The following is a 14,065-nucleotide window of genomic DNA, read 5'->3' on the forward strand; positions in this document are numbered from 1 at the left end:
AGACATGCATGCAGGACACAGACATGCATGCAGGACACAGACATGCATGCAGGACACAGACATGCATGCAGGACACAGACATGCATGCAGGACACAGACATGCATGCAGGACACAGACATACATGCAGGACACAGACATACAGGCAGGCAACACAATAATAGATATTTTAAAAGAGGGAGAGAGAAGCAGGCAATTCAGTGGCCTAATATGTTTGTGAAAGGCCCTCACACTTATGGACTCCCATATACACCATGTGAAGACATTTCCCTATCATGTGAGTAAAATGGCTATGAGATCAACAGCAGCCAGTCTGAGCTCTAGAGTTGGATGTAAAAGTGGTCAGAAATCTTGATCTACCTTGAGGTAACACGTTGATGACACACAAGAAAGACACCTCTTCTAGGCTCATGGGACACATCGCAGTAATGTTTATGTTCCTGAATCTGGCAGAACTTGTCAAACATTGGTTTTCATTGTAACACCCACCAGTAGCCATGTTACAGAAGAGTTCCCCATCCTAGTTACCACAGGCTACAAGTCTCTGACTCAGAGAGCCTGACAATTACCGGACAGAACCAATTTGCCTAAGCCACTCATCAAGTTGAGAAAAAAACTAGGGTTTGGCCTCCAGCCCAGAATTACAGCAAACAGACAGTAGCTCAGGCCTCTGCTCTGGCCCCGACAAAGCAGACAGCTGCCTAAGGGCTCATCCACACATGGAATGGTTTTGACTTTGAGAAAAGCCGCAGAATGAATAGAGTCCCTGCTTGGTCTCCGCCCAGATCCAATAAAAGAAATTGTAGTCACATCAAACCGACTGCTGGGGACATGGAAAGGGGGAAAGTAACAAGCGTCTACAGAATTTCTCTGCAGGAAAGACAGATGTACACCATAGTATAAATCAATATATTCCTCAGAGACAAGGAAAACCATAAATCTGTTCATTCGCACATTTCTAGAGTATTATCTCCTGAAAGAGCATGGTACCTAGTTGTCAACAGTTGTCAACGCAATTCCAATGTCTCAAATGCATCCCAGATACTACTAAGCTCTTGCTGCTTCCAAAAAAAATAGAGTTTACTGTATTCAAAATGCCAAACAATTCCAGGAATATACAAAGAGGAAGATGCCATGGTCTGTTGCTGTTGTTCTTTCTCTGTAGGAGTTCAGGATAGTGGAAACAAGAGACAGTGTGGTGGTGGAAATGGTTTTTACCCAATAGCATGTTTAACAGACTGCAATTAGAACAACTTCCCACACTGACAGCAAACTCTCTGAGGCGAGCTAGGTACCCTCTAGTTCAGCTCACCTGTGCCAATAGTGCTGGAGATAGTGTCAGACACCACATACTTGAGAGCTCAGTCCCACAGGCTGTCTCTACCTCAGATGTCAGATACAAACAGGTTTCCAGGTCACCTACATTTAGCTACAAAGTTGAAGGTTCCCACCATCCTTGGATTCAATAATTTTCCAGAATGGTTCCAAGAAGTCAGCAAAGCACCTTGCTCACTTGAACTAATCTGTCTTAAAGGATACAGCTCAGAGAGAATGAAACAGCAGAGATCTGTCCAAACCTCCCTGCCCTCTCCAGGAGCACACTCTCCCAGAACCTCTTGTGTTTACCACCTAGCAGCAGTCTGCACTGTGCAATTGTTTCCGGGAGCTTAATTCTCAGCCACTCTCCTCTTCCAGTCTGAGAGGTCCTCTGTGTGTGTGTGTGTGTGTGTGTGTGTGTGTGTGTGTGTGTGTGTGTGTGCATGTGTGTGATGTATCTGGGCATGTGTGTGTGTGGTCTGTGTATGATGTGTGTATGCATGTGTGTGTGCATCTGTGTGTGGTGTGTATGTATGTGTGTGGTGTATGTGTGCATGTATGTAATGTGGTGTGTTTGTGATGATATGGGTGTGTAGTGTGGTGTGTGTGCATGTGTGTGTGTGTGTTGTTTGTGGTGTGTGTGTGTGTGTGTGTGTGTGTGTGTGTGTGTGTGTGTAAAATGCCAACTTTCTAATCACTTGGTCTCCTTAGTGACTAGCACCATCCCGAGGTTATCTGGGGTTCTACCTTGTTACTTCATTAGCATAAACCAAGGAATGTGATGGACAGTGACTCATTATGAGAAATTAAAAAAGAAAATACTTGTCACTCAGGAAATTCCAATTGTTTTAAGGGATCTGTGCCAGAGACATAGACATTTTAAATTATTATACCACAGTAGTAGGAGTGAAAACTGAGATGAGACCGAGGTTTGGGCAAAAGAGGTAATGCGTAAGAAAAATTGATCCATAGCAAGAGAGATGTCAAGGGGACCAAGGACAACAGAGTCCAACACATTCTACTGAGGCATGCACAGCTCACAGGACTTCTACAGGGACCTTGATTGGTCCCTGAGTCTCCTGTGTCCCCATCCTTCACTCAAATGCTACAAGAATTTTAAATATATTCATAAAATCTAACCACCCTTCTCTTTCAGCCCTCTAAGGACATGACACCCAACATGAATTAATTCCAAATTCTCTAGTTGGTCCACATGATCTGCTTAATGAATCCCCCAGTCTACTTCTCTCTCCTATAAGAACATTTCCCTACTCTGATTGCTCCATTCAGACATAAGGGCCTCATGGCGTTCCCTTACGCATACCTCGGTCTTCTCGATCTCTAGGTCTTGCTTGGGATGTCCATGGCTAACAACAGAAGTCCTTGTAGACAGAGCAAGGAGGTTTGGAGTCAGTGTAATAAAAGGGTGGTAATGCAGACTTCGGTGTCAAACTGCTTTGATCTAAGATCTATCTTCCTCTTACTTGAGAGAAATCATTTTTCTTCCTTGTTCCTTCCTTCCTCTGGTAAGACGGGTACATTCAATAAAATTAGTGCCTATATCTCAGGATTATTGAAAGAATCTCATGGGTTCCTTTTTGCAGTATAGTGTTTCTTTAGACAACATAGTTGTCCACACGTGGCATCCACATTGGAGTCTCTTCTTTTTCTAAGAAGGAGAAAGGCTACAAGAGAGCAAGAGAGTAAGGAAACCAAGGTTCCCTTTGACCTCATCTGTGACGGGAAGTGAAGGAGCCACAGGGGAGACTTGATGAGCAAAGAGATTTTCATAATCCTTTATTCGGTGAACTGTAACAGCAGACAATGTGCTCGACAGGGAGATAGTGGCTACTACTACGTGTTTGGATTTAACTTCAGACACCTAGTCTGAACTTTGTCTTGACACTCAGAAGAACCATCCATTCAAATCTCCATTCCAAGAAATTGACCCAAGCCCAGGCCCAAGTCTTCCTTAAGTATGTAGTGGGTTGTAGAGAATCTGAAAATAGGGTTTGTCATACATTCCTAGTGACTGCATACAACTGCTACATTTATACAGAAAAATGAAAAATATAAAACCAAAAGTCAGACTCTTTCTCCCTCACTTTTGCACATCTCCTGTTAACAAATTATAAATGCTATTTCTTTTAAAAAATAAAGATTAAACTAATCTCTCACGTATCTACACATATTGCATATGTGCTTTTAGATTTTTATGCAAATGAAATCGTGGAGATTTTTAAACACGTGCCCTAAGTTCTTGGACATTCATCCTACCAATGTGAGTGTTCATGTAAAGTCAAGGTAACCTTTCCTTAGATCTGGGAGCCTGGGCGCTTTGATTCAAGTCCAAATTGAGTATGGTAGAAATGGTGCCATGCCAACTCTTTGGCCAGGACTTAGAAAACTGGAAGCTTCTGCTTCCTGTTTCTTGAGATACGTGTCCTTGGAACCCCGCCACCATGCTGTGAGGAAGCCAAACAGCCGTAAAAGGAGGCTGCATCCAATGCAAAAGTCACCATCAACTGCCAGCCATGGAGTGGGAAAACCTTCAGATGTGTTCAGCCCAGACGTCAGGTCACCTTCAACCTGGAGGTGATCCCAGGTGACTCAGGTATGGAAGATACAAGCCATCCCTGCCAACTCTTACATCATGCATCTATGGGACAAAAAGTAATGAATGTCATAAGCTGAAGCCACTGGCTCCCAATACTTTTGATACCAATGCGGGTATTACTTTTGTATTTTTAACAAAATATTTCTAAGGTCATGTATAACATATTCAAACCTAAATTTTAAGAGCCTAGCCCTCTATTTCACTAATGCACCATATCAAATCAATCAACAAAATGAACAAGATGTCTCTAATGGACATTTAGGTTGTTTCCAGTTTTTTATTTTTGGGCGTTTTTGTTGTTGTTGTTTTGTTGTTGTTGTTGTTGTTTGTTTTTGTTTTATTTTTTGCCAGTGCAAATAACAGTTAATCACTTTAACATGCTTTAGGGATATATCCATAGGATACATTTCTGACAGTTAAATGCTGCGTCAAAAACAACAAGAACTTCAAATTTTGAAAGATAGCACAGAATTAAAAATTATATGGCTCATCAAAACAATAAAGGTTGCATTGACTTCTGTCCCTGCCTTTTTTCTGCCTTCAGCACTTAGTTTGTAAAAGTTACACATTTTTCTCAAACTGGTTGATTGTTTAAAGATCTCTAATGTAGGTTTTGTTTGTAATTTTTAAATTATAATTAAGAATGTTCTTAATTCAAATTTTCTGTAAAGTGGGCTAGTTAGAAAGCTAACTGGGTAAAGACAATTGCCTCTACACCTGATAATTTAAGTTCAACCCCCAGAAACCACATGGTGGAAAGAGAATAGCTGACCCAGAAAAGTCATCCACTGATGCTCACACATGCTCCGTGGCACATGTGTACCCCGACACAAACACATATGTGCAAACAAAAAAAAAGTATTAAAACAAGCAACCTAAGTTCTCTGTAAAAGCATAGCATCATGGAAGATAGCTACCACATAGAGTATTTTAGTAGGTTTTCCCTACTGTGGAGATTTTCTTTGATAATACACTAAAACTTCATGAGAAATATGTCTTTAGGGAAATGTGTATCATAAATCATGGACAACGTTTGCATGTTTTTGTGTGGTACTGGGGACTGAACCCAGGGTTTCATCCATGCTAGGCAAGTTCCCAGCCACTGAGCTACATTCCCACCTCATTACAACTTGCTCAGTTGTTCTAGTCTAGGTTGAAGGCCCAAGGTCAAGGCAGCATGACTGGTTTCTGGTGAAGGCTCTTTCTGGTTGATGGACCAGAAAGCACCTTCTCATTTTGCCATCATGTAACTTTCCCACTGAGCAAACCAGAAAGCAAAAGAGTGGTGGGACATATTCTTAAAGATTGGTGCTGATGTTGAATGTGAAATCCAACTCACTACATTTTGACAGCTGCTGCATCAATATCCACTGATCTATACCATGAGCTTCCAAGGGATCCTTTATGCATACATAATGTTATAAGAGTGTGCTTTGTTGGGGCTGGAGAGATGGCTCAGCGGTTAAGAGCACTCACTGCTCTTCCAAAGGTCCCGAGTTCAATTTCCAGTGACCACATGGTGGCTCACAACCATCTGTAATGGGATCCAATGCCCTCTTCTGGTGTGTCTGAAGACAGCGACAGTGCACTCATATGCATTAAATAAATAAATCTTAAAATAAAAAAAAAGAATGTACTTTGTCCATTCAAGACACTGGCTTATGAATCTATCTGCATTATTTAATGCTGACATGTTTCACTGCATACAAATGTGTGTGCACATGCATGTGATCACTCCCATTCTAACCATAAAGAATGAGAGTCTGTTTTAAGTCTATTGAAGTTCGTAATATGATTGTGGCATCTGTGAGTTTCTTTAAATTCTAATTGTTGCTTGGGACTCAAATTTCATAATGGTCCACAAATACTGTTTCCTTTCACCAATAAATTTTACTATGTATATTTAGAATATACAGTGATATTATAGTGTGTGTGTGTATATGTGTGTGTGTGTGTGTGTGTGTGTGTGTGTGTGTGTTTGTATACACAGTCTGGACTAAAATAGTTGTTACTGTGAAACAATCAATATACCCATCGTCTCACATCGTTTCCTATATACTTTGGATGTGGAGTAGAACTTGAAAGTTCATGCTAAAGACTTTTTCCCTCACCCCAGCTTGTCATTGGGGATGGTAGAAACTTTAATAAGAGTGGAGCCTGGTGAAAGCTCTTTGGATCATTGGAAGAATGTTACATAAGGAATGTTATGGGGGTCTGGCCTCTACCTCCTCTTCTCATTCCCCTTCTCAGCTATGCAGTGAACAGATTTGCTCTACCAAGTGCTCCCCACCATCATCATTGGGCAACCTAGCAGGGGCCCTTAAAACAACGGTCATGCACTGGAGTCTCTCAAACCTGACTCAAAATAAATCCTTTCTCTGCATAAGTAGCTTATCTCAAGATTTGTTATAATAATGAAAAGCTCGGTATATGCCTTTCATCCTTCCTGTGCCAAGAGTAACTGTAATCGTTTTGGAAAATTCTAAATACAAACCCTATTTGGTACATCAGACTTTTAAGCTCCTTCAGCCTATGCATCTGCTACTTTGTACCTGTTGGTCTTCATCCTTCCCCATTCGGTACTCCCACCCAAGTCATCACCGTTTTATCTTCTAACTCTGCTTGCTTGACTGTGCTTCACATTCTGTGAGACCACACAGTTCTTTTCTTGGCGTCTGGTTCCTTTCATTTAACTTAACTTCTTCTGAGCTCATCCAAATGGTAGCAAAGGGCAGGGTATCTTCCCATTTAAGTCTATATAACACTTTCTTTACTCAATGATTCCATCAATGGGCACTACATTATTTCCATGCCCTTCTTTTGTCACAATAGAGAGAAAAGTAGAGATACCTTTTATGAGACAGTGATTTTACTCCTTTGTTTATATTGGCATATCCAGAAAAAGAGTTGGTGAATTATATAGTAATTCTCAATTCTTATCTTTTTTAGAATTCTCCATACTATTTTCCATTTGGCTATACCAACCTGCATTGCCACCAAGAGTATACTAATTTTTTTTCTATCTCTGCCATTCTTAACCCTTCCTACTAAGTAAGACAGCCACTCACTATGGTTTTGAATTTTATTTTACCAATGATTACTGTGCTGAGCATCTTTTCATAATGTGGTCGCCATTCTAGTTTCTTGAGATTGAGTTGCTCAAGTTCTGTATAAATTATAAATGCTAATCTCTTATTAATCATCTATTTTGCAATTGTCTTTTCAATTTTCCTCCCTTTGTGTATTGCTTTTTCATTTTGTTGATTGGTTAATTGATTTCCTCGAAATAACAAACCTACTTTACTCATTTCAAAGAAGATGTCTGATGAACACCTACATCTAACTATTCTTCTTTCAAGTAGAATTGATTTTTTCCCCAAGAGAAAAAAAATGGCTAGTTCAATTTTTAACTCAAACAGTTGCAAAAGATGACTTTCCTACATTCAATCATCAGAAATGCTTTATGTAGAATATTTTAAATATGGGCATTCTAGCCAGAAAGAGGCCTTAGTTAATAAGACACCTGCAAGAGGACCTGAGTTCAATCGATAAGACCCACTGGAAGATCAAACACTAGTACTCTGCGCATGAAGAGCAGAAGTAGCATGAGCATGGTAGAGTAGTAGCATGGTTGAGACCCTATACTAAGCCTGTAGCTTCACTACCTCCATAAGCCTAGTAAGTAATGTAACTAGTTTTCTTTGTAAGAAATATTCATTGAGTTTTTGTGTTACTTGGTGCTGATACAAAGAAGAGGCTATCAGAAGGATGTGCAACGAGGGCCACTCCTCCAACTCACATTCATGAAAAGCTTTGAGAAAATCAATTCACCGCCCCTGATGTTCAAGACATAAAGCCCAAGTCAGATGCTATTGAAACCCCTCCCTGTAACCTTAAGATTATTTACTGTTACCTAAGCCAATGGCTTGGTGTAATGATGCATTGTGCTTACCTGAGCTGGCCTTGTTGTACTGTGTTGATGAGATTTATTCCTATTGGATTTAACTCACCTTGCAACATCTCTAAGAACGGGCCTGTTTTGAAAATCTGGAGATGACAGGTGTGACTACTTTATACCAAAGTGTAACTTAGATTATCGAGAAGCCTACAACAAGAGGAACACGGTGGAAGCCTTCTATACACAAAAATTCTCAGAACATGTGTGTCACAGTCCTTTCTCACTTGGAAAAGTTCTCAGATGTAAAGTGTTGGGCACCACATATCATAAAAGATACTAAAACTGAGTTTGAGGAGTGAGTTCTCGTTAGGTCTTGGCAATAGTAAAATGGCCAAAGGATTAACATATTTTTAAAACTATTCGTTTTATTTCTGTGACAAGCTAGAGATAAAGTCACTTAGCATTTGGTACCTTTGGTTAACGTTATAATGAGCCTTTAACTTTTATCTTCCAAATAGGTAGGACCCATGGAAATTCCATTGAATAGAAGGAAGGAAGGAGGGGAGGCAGGGAAGGAGAGAGAAAGGGATGGAGAGAGAGAAAGAGAGAGAGAGAGAGAGAGAGAGAGAGAAGTGTGGAATATTAGCCAACACTACCAAAATTCCATACATGGATGTTTAATTGAAAACATCATTTATAAGTAAGATTGAGTACACAACCATAGGTGTTTCTTTGCTAACACGCCAGTCAACAGTTCTGCATCTAATGCCTCAGTCAGAGCTGAGATGGCAATGTTGGAGAACCTGTTTGAGTGTCATTTTAAGATTTTTCTTGGGGCTGGGGATTTAGCTCAGTGGTACAGCGCTTACCTAGGAAGCGCAAGGCCCTGGGTTCGGTCCCCAGCTCCGAAAAAAAAGAACCAAAAAAAAAAAAAAAAAGATTTTTCTTATGACTCGGATTGAGACCAATGTCCTATTCCTCATGATAAATAGAAACTATTTTACCAAGAGTATAATAAAACACTGGAGGTTTTTGATTGTGTTATGAGTGGTGCAGATATGAGGAAAAAGAATAAAATTAATGAGCATCTACCCCACATTGCCCGGTCTTGAGTGGCCATTGTGGCTGTTGTAGAGACAAAGAGTATGGTGAAAACAGAGGTAGTTCCTGCCTCAGAACATAGTCTGGTGGTGGAGATGAAGATTACTGAAAGGGGAGTTCCAGAGGTGGCTCAGTAATGAAGAGTGCTCACTGCTGTTGCAGAGGACCCAAAATTCGTTCCCAGCACCCACATCAGTTGACTCACAACTACCTGGAACTCTAGTTCCATGGAACTCTGAGGCCTTTTTCTGGCTTCTAAGGGCACCTTCACTCAATGCGGTACACATACAGATATTAAAGGTCCAAATGTGCATCCGCATGTGCACACACACACACACACACACCCATTCACAAGCACATTAAACAAATAAATGGACACATACACGTTTCTGAACCATAGCAGATGTTATAAAGAACAACAATGCTTCAAGTCCTTATACCAAGGGCGCGTGACCATCTCCACCAAGGAGGTTTTCAGAAGCTTTCTGAAAGAATAATGACTGTCATAAAAATCTACAAATGAAAAAAATCTACAAATGAGTAAAAATTAGCTGGAAAAGAAGGGATTCGTGATACAGTGAATATTGACAGCATTCTGCCAAGACTCCCTGCCACAGTGTTCCTGTGAATTCCAATCGTGTTTTACTAAAGAGACTTGTGACTTTCTCCCCACATGCTTTCTCCAGCTATGTGAATCATCTCAGTCCATGTGCAGGACAGTACAGGAGTACTAGGGATAAAAAATCCAAATGAAACCCTCAGCCAATAATCAGGAGGCACTAGGGAACAAGTTCATCCACTTCTTCACTGTGCAGGTGCATGACTGTGAGGTCTACTCTGTGCTGTCTTGCAGAAGCTCCCCTGACCACATGGACCCATACAGACCACACGGACCAAACTGACCACACAGACCACACAGACCACACAGACCACACAGACCACATGGACCATATTGACTACACTACACTCAGCACAAAGCTGTTTCCTAAAGCGCATTTCCTTTCCCAGTTTGATTCTCCTCTCCCACCCATTCACTGATATTTCCTGCATCACTTCTTGGATACGAAGTCAAGCTGTCAAAATCCTTCTAGAAGGTCCCAACCAAAGACAGTAAGGTGAAACAAAGGGTAGAAAGAACACACCAGGCTGGGCAGGGGTCAGTCTGTTCAAAGGCACTGTTGACATTTTGGTGAGGAAATTTGGGGCCAGGGGAGATTCGAGGCTGATAACTGTAGGATCCACTGATTATTGTAGAATCCACTAACTGATTACTGTAGGATTCGCTGATTACTGTGGGGTGTTTTTGTCATGGCTGTGTTAGATGAGACGGCAGCAGCACCTTCCCAAACAAGGACAGCCAACAATCCTTTCAAACATTTCCAAAGGTCTAAAGGGCAAAATTGGTCTTGCTAAGAACTCAAATGGTTAACAGAGTTTACAGATAAGGATACACATCTAGAGAGGGTGGAATTTCCCAGTACCATGCAGAATCAAGGCAGGAATATAGACATATTTGCCACAATTGAATTCCAGCCTCCCTGGTCTCTTGCTCTGGGTGTCTATCTTCGGGACAGTGCTCGGATTAAGTATACATTTTTAGACTGATAACTATCTTCAGTCCTCTTGAAACCCCAACTAGAATCAGATCAGTTCCTCTTTTGGAATAGCTGATTATTGTCTGCCTCCAACTGTTTCCTTTATTGGCTTCTTACTCTCTGGGTGACTATATGCGAGCTCAACTGATTCAAATTAGCCAATGTATTAGTTATTTTTTTGGCTATTATAAAATACCACTGCTGACTCCCTCTCCTGCTCCAAATCCAATCCCTGACTCTAGTCTCTAACTCTGCAGGGGGAGTCCAGCTACAGTCTCCCTACCCCCTGCCCACATCTCTTGTGGATTCTACAGAATATCCCCTCATGTCCTCTCTCCCCACCCCTGCCAATTGGTAGCTTTCTCCCAGCCTCCAACTCAGGCAAGCACCTCCTACTAACATACAGGCCACTCCTGCCAGAAAACCAGGTAAACTGCCCTCAGAACTTCTCTTCTCCCTCTGTTCCCCCAGATCCAGTTCCCCAGTCTCATCCCCAGCTCTAAGGCAGAACACCTCCTCCATTGCTGGTGGGAGTGCAAACTTATACAAGCACTATGGAAGTCAGTATGGTGTTTCCTCAAAAAGATGGGAATTGATTTCCTCAAGATCCAGCATATTTCTAAAGGATACATCATCCTACCACAAGGACACTTGCTCAACCATGTTCATTGCTGCTCTATTCATAACAGACAAAATTGGAAACAACCCAGATGTCCCTCAACAAAAGAGTGGGTGAAAACATGTTGTATATTTACACAATGGAGTATTACTCAGACCTTTAAAAAGAAAAAAAGAAAGACAGCCATGCATGGTGGCTCACACCTTTAGTTCCAGTGCCCAGGAAGCAGAGACAAACAGATTTCTAAGTTTGAAGCCATCTTGGTCTACAAAGAGTTCCAGGATAATGAAGGCTACACAGAGAAATCCTGGCTTGGGAGGAAAAGAAAGGGAGGGAAGGAGGGAGGCAGGGAGAGAGGAAAGGAAGGGGGTAGAAAAAGAAAAAATTGACAAAAATTTCAGGCAGATGGATAGAACTAGAAAAATTGTCCTGAGTGAAGTAACCCAGACCCAGAAAGATAAAGGACATGCACTTGCTTCTTTTTTTTTTTTTAATTTCCTTTTTTTTTATTAACTTGAGTATTTCTTATATACATTTCAAGTATTATTCCCTTTCCCGGTTTCCGGGCAAACATCCCCCTCCCCCTCCCCTTCCTTATGAGTGTTCCCCTCCCCACCCTCCCCCCATTGCCGCCCTCCCCCCAACAATCTAGTTCACTGGGGGTTCAGTCTTAGCAGGACCCAGGGCTTCCCCTTCCACTGGTGCTCTTACTAGGATATTCATTGCTACCTATGAGGTCAGAGCCCAGGGTCAGTCCATGTATAGTCTTTAGGTAGTGGCTTAGTCCCTGGAAGCTCTGGTTGCTTGGCATTATTGTACATATGGGGTCTCGGGCCCCTTCAAGCTCTTCCAGTTCTTCCTCTGATTCCTTCAACGGGGGTCCTATTCTCAGTTCAGTGGTTTGCTGCTGGCATTCGCCTCTGTATTTGCTGTATTCTAAGGCTGTGTCTCTCAGGAGCAATCTACATCCGGCTCCTGTCGGTCTGCACTTCTTTGCTTCATCCATCTTGTCTAATTGGGTGGCTGTATATGTATGGGCCACATGTGGGGCAGGCTCTGAATGGGTGTTCCTTCAGTCTCTGTTTTAATCTTTGCCTCTCTATTCCCTGCCAAGGGTATTCTTGTTCCCCTTTTAAAGAAGGAGTGAAGCATTCACATTTTGATCATCCATCTTGAGTTTCATTTGTTCTAGGCATCTAGGGTAATTCAAGCATTTGGGCTAATAGCCACTTATCAATGAGTGCATACCATGTATGTCTTTCTGTGATTGGGTTAGCTCACTCAGGATGATATTTTCCAGTTCCAACCATTTGCCTACGAATTTCATAAACTCGTTGTTTTTGATAGCTGAGTAATATTCCATTGTGTAGATGTACCACATTTTCTGTATCCATTCCTCTGTTGAAGGGCATCTGGGTTCTTTCCAGCTTCTGGCTATTATGAATAAGGCTGCGATGAACATAGTGGAGCACGTGTCTTTTTTATATGTTGGGGCATCTTTTGGGTATATGCCCAAGAGAGGTATAGCTGGATCCTCAGGCAGTTCAATGTCCAATTTTCTGAGGAACCTCCAGACTGATTTCCAGAATGGTTGTACCAGTCTGCAACCCCACCAACAATGGAGGAGTGTTCCTCTTTCTCCGCATCCTCGCCCCAGCATTTGCTGTCACCTGAGTTTTTGATCTTAGCCATTCTCACTGGTGTGAGGTGAAATCTCAGGGTTATTTTGATTTGCATTTCCCTTATGACTAAAGATGTTGAACATTTCTTTAGGTGTTTCTCAGCCATTCAGCATTCCTCAGCTGTGAATTGTTTGTTTAGCTCTGAACCCCATTTTAATAGGGTTATTTGTCTCCCTGCGGTCTAACTTCTTGAGTTCTTTGTATATTTTGGATATAAGGCCTCTATCTGTTGTAGGATTGGTAAAGATCTTTTCCCAATCTGTTGGTTGCCGTTTTGTCCTAACCACAGTGTCTTTTGCCTTACAGAAGCTTTGCAGTTTTATGAGATCCCATTTGTCGATTCTTGATCTTAGAGCATAAGCCATTGGTGTTTTGTTCAGGAAATTTTTTCCAGTGCCCATGTGTTCCAGAGGCTTCCCTAGTTTTTCTTCTATTAGTTTGAGTGTATCTGGTTTGTGGAGGTCCTTGATCCACTTGGACTTAAGCTTTGTACAGGGTGATAAGCATGGATCGATCTACATTCTACTACATGTTGACCTCCAGTTGAACCAGCACCATTTGCTGAAAACGCTATCGTTTTTCCATTGGATGGTTTTGGCTCCTTTGTCAAAAATCAAGTGACCATAGGTGTGTGGGTTCATTTCTGGGTCTTCAATTCTATTCCATTGGTCTATCTGTCTGTCTCTGTACCAATACCATGCAGTTTTTATCACTATTGCTCTGTAATACTGCTTGAGTTCAGGGATAGTGATTCCCCCTGAAGTCCTTTTATTGTTGAGGATAGTTTTAGCTATCCTGGGTTTTTTGTTATTCCAGATGAATTTGAAAATTGTTCTGTCTAACTCTTTGAAGAATTGGATTGGTATTTTGATGGGGATTGCATTGAATCTGTAGATCGCTTTTGGTAAAATGGCCATTTTTACTATATTAATCCTGCCAATCCATGAGCATGGGAGATCTTTCCATCTTCTGAGGTCTTCTTCAATTTCTTTCTTCAGTGTCTTGAAGTTCTTATTGTACAGATCTTTTACTTGCTTAGTGAAAGTCACACCGAGGTACTTTATATTATTTGGGTCTATTATGAAGGGTGTCGTTTCCCTAATTTCTTTCTCGGCTTGTTTCTCTTTTGTGTAGAGGAAGGCTACTGATTTATTTGAGTTAATTTTATACCCAGCCACTTTGCTGAAGTTGGTTATCAGCTTTAGTAGTTCTCTGGTGGAACTTTTGGGATCACTTAA

Source organism: Rattus norvegicus, chromosome 18, assembly GCF_021556685.1.
Source record: "Rattus norvegicus strain SHRSP/BbbUtx chromosome 18, alternate assembly SHRSP_T2T, whole genome shotgun sequence".
Classification (NCBI taxonomy): Eukaryota; Metazoa; Chordata; class Mammalia; order Rodentia; family Muridae; genus Rattus; species Rattus norvegicus.